Raw genomic sequence first — 17,295 nt, 5'->3', positions numbered from 1 at the left:
GCCATCATTGATTATTTGTTTGCATGCATATGTATATATGTAGCCCACGTAATGAGCCATGCAGCTTGCATATATGATTAACTTGTATATATACATATCTTCTGTTGATTGCCATCAAGAATGATTATGCCCCTCCTTAATTGCTCCACCGCAAGACATTGCACGGGCAATTATATTATATATATGTCCCTTGATATTTGCGATTAAGGTGGTTGATTCCTTCCCAAACTTGTTCGCGTCCTCGCAGAGTCTTGATGATCAAGCAAACAAATTACCATTAACTATCAAATATTTGATAATTAATAATAAATCAATGAATATTCAGATTTGCCTTAGGATTGCTTGGCCTCCAAGTAGGCTTTATTTAGCCTCTAAACAATATATTCCGAACTTGTCGAAAATATATAACTTCGGCCACGGATATTGGCCTGGTTTTCTTCGAGTCCCCTTCGTCGGGAAAAATATTCATTTTGGGTTCAAACAAAGTGTAAGGGGCACCCTGAATATCACAGGGCTAGAGCTATTGCTACGCTTCAGTTTAACTGCCATTTGGCTCTGATAGTGGTTTTGGTGGTGGGAGTGTATTTGATTGTGGCGAGGAAAACAGGAGTTGTTGCTGATTTCTCAAGCTATAAGCCGCTTGGCGCGGAAATGCAGCATCAGATTAATAGTCAGGGGCAGTTTACTTTGGATTCGGAGGATGATGGTGATGAGGAGGTTAGAGAAGAGGGCAATGTGGTTATGAACAAGGCCGGCGGGGAAGTGGAATTGGGTGTGAATGGTAATGGGACTTATAAATGAGGTAAAATCTCACCAGTTTTGATATAGTGAATGTAAAACTCCACATTTCTTTTGTTCTCTATCAGTGTATTTTATACAATTGAGTTGAGTTGGGATGTTATGGTTTTCAGCTTAGTTCGATGTGATGCATCGAGTTGTGCATTTAGTTTCTTCCATTGACTTCAGGAACTGCATTCCCGATGTTGTATGGGTTGAATATTGATATTGAGTAGCTAGATGTTCTTTATAGATGAGCTTATGTAGTGATTTGGATAAATGTTGACACTTTAAACAGATGTTATTGTTCTTCAATCTTTGATTTTAAATAGCTTTATGTTAAGTGTGTCAACTCCGTTGGGTTATACCATAAAAAAATTTCACTGTTTGATAAGGGTTGTAATAAGGTAATTGAAAGTGTTGCTCTGTGTTTGCAATTTGGCTGCTAAACTCAGTTGCTGTAGTTTTGTGTACATTCTCAGGTCGACTGACATGTTAGTACTAATTTACTTCTTCCGTTGCTCTGGAGTATGGAATATTGGTGGCGTAAATCAATCTTTGTGCAACCCTCCCCATTGTAAAGATCATAAAAAAGAAGATACAAAGAAGAATGGGTATCGTTGATGTTTAAGCTGGAAGAAAATATGTATATAGGAGCAGGGTAAATGTTAACCTTTTGTTCCCTAAAACCTCTTTCCTAATTTTAAATGAAACTTCATTACTCGTCTGATTTTCTTGCATCGCCTTGAAATTATGGATGTGAGGATAATAGCCTTCTTTCTCTGTATGAACCCGTCGCAAAAATGCTCTGCCTTGTAATGCATATTGTGCAACAATGGCTACCAGGGTTTTCATATCATTGCTTCACTGATGGACGACATACATGGGGTTACCTTTGAAAGCTGGTATGAAAGCTTAAAGACGAAGAAAGTTGCAGAGAGAATTCGATGAATATGAACCACTGAATTGTCTAACTGAAATAGAAAATGTACAGATAGGGTGTTTATATAGTTAGAGGTAATGGCTTCGATGAGTGACATGTGTCACAAATCAAGGGCACAAGACCTAACTAACTGTGCATGCTTAACAGAAATTAGCAACCTAATTAACTAATTATCTAGCTTAATTGATTACAACAGAAATGACTTTTATAACCCTAACAGCCCTCCTCAGCTTGATGGTGGGAAAGTAACATCAAGCTGCTGCAAAGGTAATTGTGCTGAGGTGAACAAAGGCCTTTAGTAAACAAATCTGCAAGTTGATCTTGGGAGGTGACAAACTGAAGCTTGAGTGATCCTGCCTTGACTTGGTTTCGAGTGAAATGCACATCAACCTCTATATGCTTGAGTTTGGAATGATACACAGGATTAGTGGCAAGAGCAATTGCTGAAATATTGTCACAGTGAAGAGTGGGAACCTCAGTAAGAGTGACATGTAAGTCATTCAAAAGATGAATGAGCCACATGATTTCGGAGGTTGTATCAGCCATTGATCTATACTCTGCCTCTGTTGATGATCTTGAAACAGCAGTCTGCTTTTTGCTACACCAAGAGACAGGTGAATTATATATCAAAATGACAAACCCTGTTGTTGATTTCCTGTCATTTGGGTCCCCAGCCCAATCAGCATCACAGAAAGCTTGAAGTTGTGGTGGCTTAGTGTATTGGCCTCTTTTATACATGATCCCATGATGTATAGTGCTTTTCACATACCTTAATATTCTTCTTGCAGCAATGAGATGTTCATCAGTGGGACAATGCAGAAACTGGCATACAGAGTTGACAGCAAAGGCAATGTCTGGTCTAGTAAAGGTGAGGTATTGCAGACAACCCACTATGCTTCTGAATTGTAATACATCATGAGATTGCAAAGGTGAACCTGCTGTTTTCAGTAATTTGAGGCCAGATTTGCAAGGAGTACAATGAGTGTTGCAATCAGCTAACCCAGACTTATGCATCAAATCTTGTGCATATTTGTGCTGAGAAACAAATAGACCATTCTGCAAATATGTGATCTCTATTCCAAGGAAGTAATGTAGGGGACTCAAGTCTTTCATATCAAACTCTTCTTGTAATGCAAGTTTAACAGCTGAGATAAGGTTTTCACATGTTCCAGTGATAATAATATCATCAACATACAATAGTAAGAATACCTTGGATGCATCTTGTTGCTTGACAAAGAGGCTAGGATCAGCATAAGAAGCAGTGAAGCCAATGGTAGGCAGAAAATTAGTAAACCTTTCATTCCATGCTCTAGGTGCCTGTTTCAATCCATATAAGGACTTATTAAGTTTGCACACATGTTTTGGTACAGTTGGATCAACAAAACCACCAGGTTGAGTCATATAGACTTCTTCATTTATGAGGCCATGTAAAAAGGCATTCTTGACATCCATCTGATGTAATTTCCATCCATGATGAGCAGCTAGGCAAAGCATTAACCTCACAGTAGTGTGTCTGACCACAGGTGAAAATGTTTCATCATAATCCACTCCATATTCTTGACTGAATCCCCTAGCAACAAGTCTGGCTTTATGTCGAGCTATAGAGCCATCAACATTTCTTTTTACTTTAAACAACCATTTGCAGGAAACTAAATTTTTATCTGATGGCAAAGGCACAAGAGTCCAAGTTTGCTGAGCAATCAAAGCATTGTACTCCTCCTTCATGGCTTGTTTCCATGCAGGAATTGCAAGTGCAGCCTTATAGTTAGGTGGTTCAGTGGCACTGGGATCCAGGCTGATATGATGAAGCAAAGAATAGAAGCATTTCTTCTTTGTAATACCACGTTTGGATCTGGTCAGCATATTATGATCATTTAGGATAGGAGAAGAAATCCCTGCAACAAGATGTAAAATATTGGCTTCAGAGATCTGATTTGATGGTGCAGATACAGTCTTGCTATCAAGAACAATGGAAATAACACCAGCACCAGGTTGAGAAGATAAAGTGAGTTCCCCATTAGAGTCATCGAACTGAATTCTTGTGTCAGAGGTAGGAGCAAACATGGGACTTGATGGACTAGTTGTGATATCATCAGTTAAGGGAGTAATAACAATGATGGGATCATTGTCAACATAATGGCACTCAGTAGTTACAGCATCAGGTTCAGAGTGACAATGTTCAAGAGGGTGTGCTCTAATGGGATACATTGATGGGTCTATTCCGTGTCCCCCACAATACAAAACAACAAAAGAGGGTTGTATTAGCTCAGAGCTTACACAAGACTTTAAGGATTGGAGGAAGAATGACAATTTAAGACCTGCATTTGATATATTACTTTAAGCTACTCTTACAAGCAATTCTTCAAAACCTGTTACTCAATTTGGTTGTGTGCCTCAACCGACTGTTATATCTACCACACCTGGGTATGTTTCTGTATCAACTCATGCTACTAGTACTGTACATGCCTCTAATACTATGATGTTTACGAGTAGTGTTGCTTCTCCTACTGGATGCACTATGCAATACATGCCTAATTCTGAGTTTATGATGAGTGCTACTCCTGCTGCATTAAATGGCTGCATCATTTATCCTTCTCCTTCACCATACATGTTCAATGTCCAACCTCAAGATGTTGGTTATTCTCCTTATAATAATGGTTTGGTTCAGTCACAAGTCAACACAGAATTTATTCCACCCAATGGTAGAATTCAACATAATGGAGGCTTTATTGAACCACATGGTACTTTTTCATGTCAAAATGGTGACTTTCAGACCAATGATGGCTTTATGCAGCAAGCTCCTGATAATTCTCAGAAAAGCAATGATTCTTGTGGTCAAGATCATAATTGAAGAAGCAGCGAACTGGTATCAAGTATTTTTGTAACTTGTTACAGAAATAGGAATACAGTTGCATCTATTTATACCTATAGCTAGAGATGTAGTACAGCTGTAAAAAAGTCTCCTAACTAACAAATAAAACTATACTAAATTTTTACTATTTTACTAACAATTATCCTTAACACCCTCCCTCAAGCTGATGGGAGAGAAGGTACCATCAGATTGCATCAACAAAGAGCCAAAGACTTCAGCAATAGAGTAACCCATGATATTGGTTTCAACCAGGATTAATGAGTGGCAGTGATTGGCATAGCTTCATAGGATAAGCTGCCTGCCTACAATGTAGTGTAGTTTGATCCAAAGGAGTAGATAACAGCCGCCAAGTGCCTTGCATCGGAAAAGCTTCAATTTCCTTGAGCAGTTCTTGTTGCCATTTGGAGAGGTCAGAGGGAGCTGGAGTTGCATTGTTAATATGCAAGGGAAGACTTTGACTAGCATCTGAGACATAATTTGGTGGCTGAAAAGTATAGTTATGCCTGTACAAGCATTCAGCTGCACTGTGACCTGACTTCATGCAAATCTGACACTGCATATAAGATCCAGAGGCAACAATTTGCCGAGGAGCAGAGAGAATTGAAGAAGCAGCGAACTGGTATCAAGTATTTTTGTAACTTGTTACAGAAATAGGAATACAGTTGCATCTATTTATACCTATAGCTTGGCTCTTTGTTGATGCAATCTGATGGTACCTTCTCTCCCATCAGCTTGAGGGAGGGTGTTAAGGATAATTGTTAGTAAAATAGTAAAAATTTGGTATAGTTTTATTTGTTAGTTAGGAGACTTTTTTACAGCTGTACTACATCTCTAGCTATAGGTATAAATAGATGCAACTGTATTCCTATTTCTGTAACAAGTTACAAAAATACTTGATACCAGTTCGCTGCTTCTTCAATTCTCTCTGCTTCTCAAGCAAGGATTGCTTGTAAGAATGACAATTTAAGACCTGCATTTAAGCTTTCATACCAGCTTTCATGGTATCAAGAGCTCAGGTTCGATTCTGTGACCTTAGAGCATGTCAAAGCAAGTAAGATTCCAGTAATATTCATACACAGCTTTACTCGATCAAGTTTGTTCATCATTTTCAGATAAGTTTCTATATCAAATCTTGAAGAATTGAAGATGTACTTGATTTCTTTGTGAAATTGATACTACTCTACTGCATCGAAGACTTGGATTTACATATTGAGCTGATATTCATCAATATATTACTCATACAGTGTTGAATTTTCTAGATCTATAACTTTGGATTTGTTCTGAAACCCTAGAAGTGATAATTGTTGCTTAAACGTGATTCCTGTTGCTCGTTGTTGCTTTACTTGTTCTTGCAATCATAGAGTGATCATACACCCGATTTCTTTCGTGAAAACCTAGTTTCTTGCTATACCAGCCATGACTAGTCCTACAAACACCGCTCACACCACTGTGTATCTTCCAAATATACTCCTGGATGAATCAAACTATCCTACTTGGCTCTTTCGAATGGAATCCTTCCTCAGTGGTCAAAACCTATTTGGTTTTGTTGATGGCTCTATTCCTTGCCCATCACAGTTTGTCCTGTCCTCTGATGGTTCTACTAGTGTGCCTTCTATTGAATACATAGCTTGGAAAACTCAAGATCAAAGTATAGTGAACATGATTGGCCAAACTTTGAGTGCTGTGGCCATGACTTGTGCTGTTGGGAGCAAGTCTGCTCAGGACCTATGGTCTCGACTCAAACTAAAATTTGCTGCACCTGATAGACAACACATTCTTCAGCTCAAATCCAACCTCCAGAATCTGAAAAAGGGCAATGATGATATAGAAACTTATCTGGACAAAATTAAAACAGCTAAAGATGCACTTGAGACTGTTGGAGTTGTAGTTGATGATGAGGATATAGTGGTGACTGTTCTCAGGGGCCTTCCCTCTGAATTTGCAGCCATTAAGACAGTTATTAGAACTCAATCTAGTTGCTCACTTAGTCAGCTCAAGACTCTCCTTAAGGTTGCTGAAGTGGATATTGATAGTGAGACACAAGGCTTACAAGGGCTACTTACTGCTATGCTTGCCAAAGGCAACCTCAACCTGTCTGCTCTCACTCAGCCTGATCCAACCACTTCTCACACCCCTCAAAGCTCTTCTGCTTCAGTCCCTGCATCACCTCAATTCACTGTGACACCATCTGCATCCTCATCTGTGACTCCAGTTGCCTCCTCTTTTTCAGCCTCACCTACTGTGGCTTCACCTCAAGTATATACACAAGCTGTGCATTATGCCACTTCCCATCTGTCTTCACCTGTTCAAGCCTATACACAATCTCACATTTCCTCTCCTGTATCAGCTCCACTTGTACAACCTGGCTTTGATACCATGAAAGCTGGTATGAAAGCTTAAAGACGAAGAAAGTTGCAGAGAGAATTCGATGAATATGAACCACTGAATTGTCTAACTGAAATAGAAAATGTACAGATAGGGTGTTTATATAGTTAGAGGTAATGGCTTAGATGAGTGACATGTGTCACAAATCAAGGGCACAAGACCTAACTAACTGTGCATGCTTAACAGAAATTAGCAACCTAATTAACTAATTATCTAGCTTAATTGATTACAACAGAAATGACTTTTATAACCCTAACAACCTTCACTGTTTCGCATCACTCCTAATTATAGTTTCGCATGCTTGTACAGAGAGGCGTGTCTGTGTGCTTCTTTCAGAGAATTTTGAGAGTAGTCTTAATTGAACAACAAAAAGAAAATCTGAAATGATACAAATCAATTTCAATAATCCTAAAGGAAATCAATTACCAGTTTTCCTTTCACCAGTTAATCAGTGGTAGGCTCTCAGTAAGTAGCTACAGATCTACAGTTCATGATGACCTTCGTTATTGGGTGATCATCGACTTCCCTTATTATGCACGTATGACACCTTTACTAATTTAAAATTAATATAACAATAAAAATAATTTTAATACATGACTCCCGATGTGTTTACTAACATAAAGTAAATCATTCCGATTATGGATCCAGCATAAAAAAGTTATAGAAAGTTTTTTCAAAAAAAAAAAAAAAAAAAAAAAACTGTCGGTAGCAACTAAATTATCAGGCTCTTCACGTCTTCACTGCTAGACACAGAAACTTTGACGATTCCAACGTCTATATCTTAATGGCTTCATTTAATCATCGCCACCCAAACTGTACGCATAGGCAAGACTGGCCTTCCTACAATAGTCCCTTAGAAAGACTACCGCGTTACGGTTCAAAGACTACAATAGTCCCGACGAAGTCTATGCGCTAGAAATTATCTACTATTTCTGTTCTTGCTTTTGTAATTTCTTATATATAGCAATCAAATCTGAGGCTTTTGCAATACATTCCATCCTAAACCACAATGGCTTCAAAATCTAGTCTTAATTCTCTCTTCACACTCGCTTTCCTCCTTCTCACCCTCTTTACTCTCCTCTCTTGTGCAAATGCAGAAGAAACTCACAACAAAACATCATCCCCAGTTGAATTCGTTGAGCATCTCAACGGGTCTCTCAAAGGTGAGGTCAAAAGCATCAATGACCTCCAAAAATTTCTCAAAAAATTTGGTTTCTTGGAGTTGAACTACAAGATCCACAATCAGTCCAATGACGATGAGGATTTCGTGGAGGAAGGCATCAAGACTTTGACCACCTCTTGTAACTATGGAGCTGCATTGACATTATTGTTGTATGGGTTAAAGATTCATGATGTGTAGCTAGATATTCTTTAATCTTTCAGATAATCTTATGTAAGGATTTGGATGAATGTTAGACACCTTAAACAGATGCATGTTACGTCTATTCGATCTTTTATTTAATTTAAATGGCTTTAGGTTAAGTGTGTCAACTGCCATCGGGTTATACAATCTTAAAGATTGCGGATGAGCTGATCATGTCACTGCTTGATGAGGTCTTTTTAATAAATAATTGAAAGTGTTCCTCTATGTTTGCAATTTGGATGCTAAAGTCAGTTGCTGTGGTTTTGTGCACATTCTCAGGGTCGATAGACAGGTTAGGGCTAATTGCTTCTTCCTTTGCGCTGGAGTCTGGAATATATAGAAATTAAGAAGAGTAGTACGTTGTGCCAGACATGCAGGGGAATAGAACATCTTTGATGTTTAAGCTGGAAGTATCTATATAGTAGCAGGCTAAATATTAAGCTTTCATTTTAACCAAGCAAGTTCCTAGTACGTACCTCATTTCGTAAGTTTAGATGAAACTCTACTGCTTATTTGATTTTCTTCCATTGCCTAAAAATGGGGATGTGAAGAATACTAGCCTTCTTTATCTGTAAATGCTCTTCTTTGTAATGGATATTGTACAATTATGGCTATACCAAGGTTTTCATATCATTCCTAAACTGATAGAAGACGAACATGGGGTGGGTTATTTTCACTATTTCACATCACTTCCAAATATGGTTTCGCATACTTGAACATGTAGCTGTTTGTGCTTGTTTCAGAGAATTTTGAGAGAAGTAGCCTTGATTAACCAACAGAAAGGAAAACTCAAATGATACTAATTGACGTTGACAATCCTTTCAACTGTTGTAAAAATGAAACCAATTACCAGTCATCCTTACACCGTAATTAGTCTTAGACTCCCACTAATTAACTAGCTTGTATACTCATGATGAGCTCCGTTGCATGTTTACTGCTATGGATTTATGTTCATCGATATTCCTTGTTACCATCCAAAACATTTTGGACTTAAATTTTACCAGCCCACGTCAATCATAGCAAGGAAAAATGGGAAGTAGAGTGGAGTACGTAAACTCTGACATGAATCTAGCTGGAAGTTATATCAAACCCTGGAAAAGAAACAGATGCAGCCGCGAACAATATATCAGAGAAGCGTTCTAGTTGACGTACTTTACAAGTTTACATAATGGGTAGGGCAAACTATTGGTAAGAGCCTCCAGGTGTGGAACCCCCACACCCGGGTTCGAATTCCGCCGACGCTTATTGGAGTTAAATCCCAATATATTCTTGGTGGTCAGGGAGAAGGAAGCGTTCTGACAAGATCCACTGAGCACGGATTAGTCTATAGACCTATGAAGCATTTGAGGACACTATGTGATTGACAAATCAAAAAAAAAAAATTCCTGCTTACCCCGTCCACATCCGGCCGGCTATGATGAGCTGTGAACATGGCCTCTAAATTATAGAACAGCAAATTTCCACCCTGAGCTAGTTAATTAAACAGAAACTGTTGAGCTCCATCTACCTTTTTTGGGAATATTGGAATAGTTTATAACTCCTTTCTTTCTATGATGGCGCGCTCTTCATTTCTTCGGCATAAACTTTGACTCGGTCCTTTCAACACGTCTATATCTCCATAGTTAATTAATTGATTCAATTTAGAGATCCAGTCACCCAAACTGTACGTATATGCAAGACTAGCCTTCCTACAGTAGTCTCCCGTAGAATGACTAGGACGTTAAGTTAAAACCCAATGTACTCTCCTGGTTAAGAATTATCTATTATTTGTGTTCTTGTTTTATTGTAGTTTCTTCCAATTCATCTCGAACATCAAGACCAAATTAACCGGTACACTGTTACTTGTCAAAATTATTTGACAAGAGATCATATTGTAATTAACCCTATAAATAGCAACCAAAATTCAAGGGTTTTGCTACACTCCATCCTAATCCAAAATGGTTTCAAAATCTAATCTTTCTCTGTGCTGGATCAATCACTCTCTTTGTCCTCCTCGCCGTCTTTCCTCTCCTCTCTTGTGCAAATGCAAAAGAAATTCACAACAAATTATCATCCCCTTTTGAATTCCTTGAGCATCTCAAGGGGTGTCACAAAGGTGACAAGGTCAAAGCTAGGTATCAATGACCTCAAAAAATACCTTGAAAAATTTGGTTACTTGAACTACAAGAAACACATTCTTTCTAACCACGATGACTTCGACGACCTCTTGGAGGAAGCCATCAAGAATTACCGGCTCAAATACCACCTCAAGCCAACAGGCAAATTGGATGGCAAAACAGTATCGAAGATGATGATGCCTCGTTGTGGTGTGCCGGACATCATCAATGGCACTTCGGGGATGCGTTTAGGCAAGAAAAGTCGTGTACCCAGTCCTCCTGGCGCTATATGTTTCATCCTTATAGAAAAGATTTGTGTCCATTATTAGAAAACAATGAGAATACACAAAGTAGTTTTTACAGTGGTTAATTAATTAATTAGGAAAGTAACTCAGTTTGACCTAGGTTTACATTTGCTTTCCCAGACGTACATAAAGACATTTTACCCTTACGTAGTTTTTGAATCTTAAAACTCAAGATGAGGTCCTGAATCTAATGGATGTACTCGATACTATTTCGCAGGTTCAATTCATACCACCGCTCACTGTTCATTTTTCAGTGGAAACCCTAGCTAAGTGGCCTTCATCAAAGTACCATCTCACCTACGGTTTTCTCCCCGAAACCTTAGATTGAGCCAAGGGTCCCGTGGCACGGGCTCTCGAAACATGGGCTGCTAATACACACTTCACTTTCAGCCAGGCATAAAGTGGCGAGAATGCGGACCTGAAGGTCGGTTTCCACAGCGGTGATCATGGAGATGGCTACCCAGACTGGCGCCAAGGGATCCTGGCTCATGCTTTTGCACCTTCCGATGGAAGATTTCATTATGATGCCGATGAGTTGTGGTTAGTTGTAGCTGAGCAAGGTTCTTACGATTTGGAGACGGTGGCGTTGCATGAGATTGGACACCTTCTGGGACTTGACCATAGCTCAGTTGAGGGAGCTATCATGTAACCTACTATCCGTCCCGGAGTGACTCAGGGATTGCATGGAGACGATGTTCAAGGAATCAAGGCTTTATACAACGTTTGAGAGCTGCCGTGTTTAATTTATATGAAGAAATATGTATTGTAGTTTCAATTCAGTTTTCAATTATGGGGGTAGTTCACATAAAGTGAACTTTGCGTTTTTCATTTTCAAATAAGGGACCTCAGTATTTTCAAAAAAAAAAAAAAAAAAGGACCTCAGTATCATGTACTTGAGAGTTTGTAAACCATAATTTCCACTATTTTAGTCTCCGTAATTATAATTTAACAATATATTTCCCAGTTCTGAAATTTTCCATATGGATGAGATAATTGCCAAGCAGATCATCTTCTAAACTCTTGATCCATGCCACCATATATTTGTTGGTGCAGATGGAAAATAAACTAATGGTGTTCATTTAAGCGAGACTAACACAAAGAATGATATGATATACTATCTCAACTTAACGAGAATTAACCCTTGAATTGTTTTTAAAATTTTATTTTTTGATTTAAAATCATGGTTTATACCCAAAACTATATATTATAGCACACGATTGTAGAGTGACTTTAAATTAGGGTACTATTTGTGACTTTTGCCCTTTCAAGTAATTTAAGAACTTATGGAACTCAAAAATTTTGACCAAATTGTTTTTTACGATTTTCTATAGTTGGGAAACTGAGAAAATCATTAAGAAAAATCAGGACAAAATATTTGAGTTCGTCACTTGAAGCAGTTCTAAAAAATAATGTATTACCAATTAATAATAGAATATGATGCAAAAAAAATTTCAAAAAAAAAAAAAGTAAAATAAAAACCTTAATATAATTTTTCATATTTCGTCATTGTCCCCAAATGCCAAACACACACACACACTTATATATGGTTTGGTTCTGAATTCGCATTACCTTTTAATTGTTTGCCAACTAGCTAGCTATTTGAAGAATTTTCCAACAATGGCGGAGAGTGATAGGCGAACATCGACCCAAAAATACTTCATAAGAGACTTGATTTCTCTTTCGAAGAATGAATAACCTATACTTCTGATCGATGACTAGTCACGGTGGTCGGTGGAGTATTATGCGACGTATGAGTTCTGTTCCTATTTGAAAGAGTGCGACGGAAGGTGTGCCATTGAGAGTGATTTCTTCAACAATTTTCCGTTTAAGACGGTGAATTGTCATAATATTATGTCCGTGTTAAAGGAAAAACATATTGTGTGTCATCGTCAAAGCAACTGACGGAGAGAGAATCAAGGAATTAGTGATTACCATCAATCAGCGCAATTACGGATCAATCAGCATTTAGTATCATTAATGTAATCTATATTTCCGTTGTAATTCTATCCCTATATAAAGGGACTATGAAATGAAATGAGTAAACTAATTTCAATTGTCATTTTACTTTTACACGTTATCAGCACACTCAGAGCCAATAGCCAAGAAAAAAACCTAATTTTCTAATTTCTTTCTTCTTCCTGTCGGAAAAAAAAAAAAAAAAAAATTCTCGTCCAGATCGGGGACCGCCAGCCCACACCGGAGCCTCACCTTCTTCCCTTCACCGGAACCTCCTGCCTAGCACGCCCAGCCAACCAGGCCGTGCCCTCCAGCTTGCCCACCCGCGCGAACCCAGCCGGCCTCAACCTATGCGCATCAACAACACCGGCAGACCCACCTCGCTGCTGCCCCCGCCCAGTCCCGCGCTGCCTCCACCCTCGGCCCTCCCCATTCCTGCGCAACCTCGGCCCTGTCGATCCCGTCGTTGCAGCAGATCCTAACACCTTTTCGCGGTGTAAGCGCAGCCCCCAGCGCCTGCCCAGTCCCGGCATGTGTCCGCTCACCTGCTGCGCTGCAGAGATCGATAGCCACCAGAAGGAAGAACACGCGGAGAAGAGATTAAAAAAAGAAAGAGAGAGAGAGAGAGAAAAAAAAAAAAGAGGAAAAAAAAGAGAGAGAAGAGAGTAGGGACCCGGCCTAAAAAAAAAGAAAGAAAAAGGGCGGCCCAGAACAAAAACAGCAAAATAAAAAAAAATAACGGGACTGACCAGGCCCAAAGAAAAGACCCGGCCCAACAAAAAAAAAGAAGCAGGCCTGCGGCCCAAGAAAAGAAAAAAAAAAAGAAAACAAAAACAAAAGAAAAAAAGCCTTGTGGTCTATTGCTGAAAAAAAGAGAGGAAGCAGTCCAGTTTTTCTCAAGTCCAAAAATATCGCTACGCACGCCTGCATTAATACGCGCGTGCGCTAGGATCGTTTTTTTTTTCTCGAAATGAAGTATGTTTTCTTTATTTTATTTTATACCGAGCATGTGAATTTTATTTTCTATTTTTAAACATGCTTTATATTTTATTATTTATGCTTTTATTATATTTTGTTATTGAGCATGTTTAGTTAGATAATTTTGATCATTTCAAGCATGCCTGGTTACTTTTGTTTTATATAATTATCTTTAAGCATGATTATATATATTTTGTTATATATTATTTATGAAATTTTGAGCATGTTTTTATTTACACTTATATAAATTATGCCTACGCATGCCTTTATATTATGCTATTTTTTATATTTTATTTTATGCATGATATATTATTGCTCTTATTATGTGTAGTATATAATTTGTTGTATATGTGTGAAATTTGAGCATGCCATGTAGTTTATTTTTATATATGCTATGTTTAAATGTGCTATGGTTATTTTTAGCATGCAACATATACAATCCGCTTTGCCATGATAATGAAAATTCATGCGCATTATACACACACACTTATCGTGATAAAGTATTTTCACATAGCATCGAAAACAAAATGTGACCATTACGAATCTTGGTCTTGAAATCTAATTCATATGTTTGGAAAATAATTCACGTGGATGTCTTTATGACTGCGTAATTTATTTATTCTCTCTTGTTTATGTAGATGGCTGATCCAACTCGACCTGAATTTGACATTTTGGACTGAGATGGACTTGAGTACCACTGTTGGGTTTCCGATGTAGAAACTGCCTTTGTGGCAAAAGACTACACTGTCACCATTACTGACCCCAAAGATGATGAACTATCTAATAAGGTGAAAGCAAATGCCTTAATGTTTCTGAGGCGACATATTGATCCTAGCCTACGCTGGGAGTACCTTCAGTTAAAGACACCCAAAGAACTGTGGGATGCCCTTAAATGACGTTTTGGGAACATTTATGACACCTTGCTCCCAGAACTAACCGTTCAGTGGAATGAAATCCGCCTGCTTGACTATAAAAGGATAAATGACTTCAACAAGGATATGTTGCGCCTCAAGGCACGTCTAAATTTCTGTGGAAAGGAACTCACAGAAGATGATATGATCCAGAAGACTCTTTCTACTTTTCCAACTTCAGCAATTATACTAGCGAACCAGTATAGGCTGGAGTATGACAACAAAAGAATCACAACATTCAATCAACTGATCAACCTACTGCAAGTGGCTGAGAGGCATAATGAGGTTCTTTTAAACAATAATGTCAGGCCGGTTGGGACAAAGAAAATTTCCGAGGCTAATTATGGCAAAGTGAAAGGTGGAAAGAACCCCAATGCAAAGGGGGTTGGACATACTGATCCCTACCCAGGTGGTAACAATGCACCATGTGGCAAGGGACGTGGGGGTCGTGGAGGCCCTCCCAATGTATGGAGCATAGATGGTGGTGTTGGCTCTACTGGTCATGGAAACAAGGTGCAAAGGGCACCCAAGAACCCTTCAGTCAAACAGGATAGAGTTGGCAATGAACCATGCTATAGGTGTGGAGTCATTGGGCATTGGTACAAGAACTGCCAAGCAAGCAACATAGTTGCGGCCACTTACAAGAGGTATAAGGAGTCTAAAGAACAAAAGGCTCACTATATGGAAGAAGAAGGTCATGACCCAGATGTCAACCTCACTATTGCAGACTTCAATGGCAACAATGAACTTGCTCCGTCAATGGATGCTTCAGACTTTGACTGATCTGCTTTATTTATTTTCCAAAGACATATGTGAAGGCATAATGCCTCATTTCTAATTAGACTATTGCTTGGTCTTAAAGAATGGTTTGATGAATTAGATTTCTGAACAAGACCTTGATTTGATTATCGTTGGCATATTAATAAATTTTGAATTTTATTTTGAAGCATTGAATTTATTCAAATTTATTTACTACACATATTTACATGGTTCGAAATAGCACTATAAAGATGTAAAGCAATACATCTAGAAAAAAGAAAAACTTAGAATGAAAAGATTATCATTCTACCTAAATAGAAATACTCTAAAGAAAATGAGATATGCTCTGTATGGACCAAGAGCTAATCGAACCTTGTTAATTTTCAAAGATATTTGTGCCAACGGTTATCCAGTAGAAACACACTGTGAGAATGGAACTGAATACCTTGATATTAACTCTAATGAATGTGGAAGGAAACACATTTTAGAGAAACTTATGAGTCAACCTAATGGACTGTACCTCACTACGATTTGGATAATTGAATCCTATGCTGTCACCAACAATGAAATGTGGGACACTGACTCATACAGGCTTTGGCATGATGATCCGTATTTTAAAGAACTCATATGGACATCCTTTATTTCAAGTGAAAAATAAAGTGGGAAAAAAATCCGTCACACTGCAAGGTGTCGGTCCTAGTACTGCTCAAATGCAATCATTGCTTTCTAAAGTACCAGAAGCACTACCTCCCATTATGCCTCATTGACTATTTCAAAGGCACATCACTCGTTTTGCAAAGCCGGCTCTTTAGCAAAAACATGATTGAGACATTCCTATGCTAAAGATACAAAACAAAACATTCCATTCTTACAAAGGATACAAAGAGATATTTGTGGACCTATCCATCCAAGATACGGACCATTCAAGTACTTTATGGTTCTAGTGGATGCTTCGACAATCTGGTCACATGTCGCTTTATTGTCCACAATAATTGCTGCAAAACTCCTAGCACAGATTATACTTTTAAGGGCTCATCACCCTGATCACCCTATCAAGTCTATAAGACTTGATAACGCTGGAGAGTTTACATCAAAAGCATTTGATGATTATTGCATGTCTATTGGATCGATGTGGAGCATCCTGTACCCCATGTGTATACACAAAATGGTCTCGCAGAAGCCACCATCGAAAGGCTATAGATGGTGGCTAGGGCATTGGTTATGCGCACCAACCTGCCTATTTCTGCATGGGGTTATGCAATATTGCACGCAGCTTTACTTATTCGGTTCAGACCCACTGCTAGCCAACCATTTTTTGCGTACCAGTTGGTAACTGGATATGAGCCTGACATTTTCACACTTACGCATATTTGGTTGCACAATATATGTGCCTATTGCGCCCCCACAGCGCACCAAAATGGGTCCCTAGAGACAATTAAGTATTTATGTTGGATACGAATTCCCAACAATTATCCGCTATTTGGAACCCTTGACAGGCGATCTCTTTACCGCTAGATTTGCGGATTATCACTTTGATGAGACAGTCTTCCCGTTGTTAGAGGGAGATAGGAAAAAGGATTTTCCAAGGGAACGACAGGAATTGTCATGGTTTGTCCCCACTCAGTCTCATTTTGATCCCCGCACTTCACAAAGTGAAAGTGAAGTGAAAAGAATAATCGATCTTCAGAACATAGCAGATTCGATGCCTGATATGTTTACTGATATCGTAAAGTGATGAGATCACATATACCAGCTGCAAATGTGCCTGCAAGGTTAGAAGTCCCCAACAATGGGCACGGTGTTGTAGATAGAGGCACTGCAACCACACTTAGTGGAGGTGTGGTTGAGGCCGTGGCTCCCCAAAGGAAGAGGGGGAGGCCACTTGGTTCGATTGACACTCACCCAAGGAAGAAGAGGGTGAGTAAGGCACAAGCCGATCCATTAATCATC

At 38.8% G+C, this 17,295-nt stretch overlaps 1 long non-coding RNA gene and 1 pseudogene across 1 annotated transcript; both read left to right on the top strand.

Moving 5' to 3' along the window:
• The first annotated feature begins 489 nt into the window (after nucleotides 1-489).
• LOC133706396 (uncharacterized) lies at nucleotides 490-1,507 on the top strand. The gene is made up of 2 exons (XR_009844507.1): nucleotides 490-802; nucleotides 1,260-1,507. It is a non-coding gene; the product is annotated as an uncharacterized LOC133706396 (long non-coding RNA).
• Nucleotides 1,508-7,986: 6,479 nt separating this feature from the next.
• On the top strand, nucleotides 7,987-11,468 carry LOC133746577 (metalloendoproteinase 3-MMP-like; annotated as a pseudogene).
• Nucleotides 11,469-17,295: the final 5,827 nt, after the last annotated feature.

This window comes from Rosa rugosa, chromosome 1 (assembly GCF_958449725.1).
Source record: "Rosa rugosa chromosome 1, drRosRugo1.1, whole genome shotgun sequence".
In the NCBI taxonomy this organism is placed as follows: Eukaryota; Viridiplantae; Streptophyta; class Magnoliopsida; order Rosales; family Rosaceae; genus Rosa; species Rosa rugosa.
The sequence above is the reverse complement of the archived record's forward strand: the minus strand, read 5'-3'. Positions and strand labels throughout refer to the sequence as shown.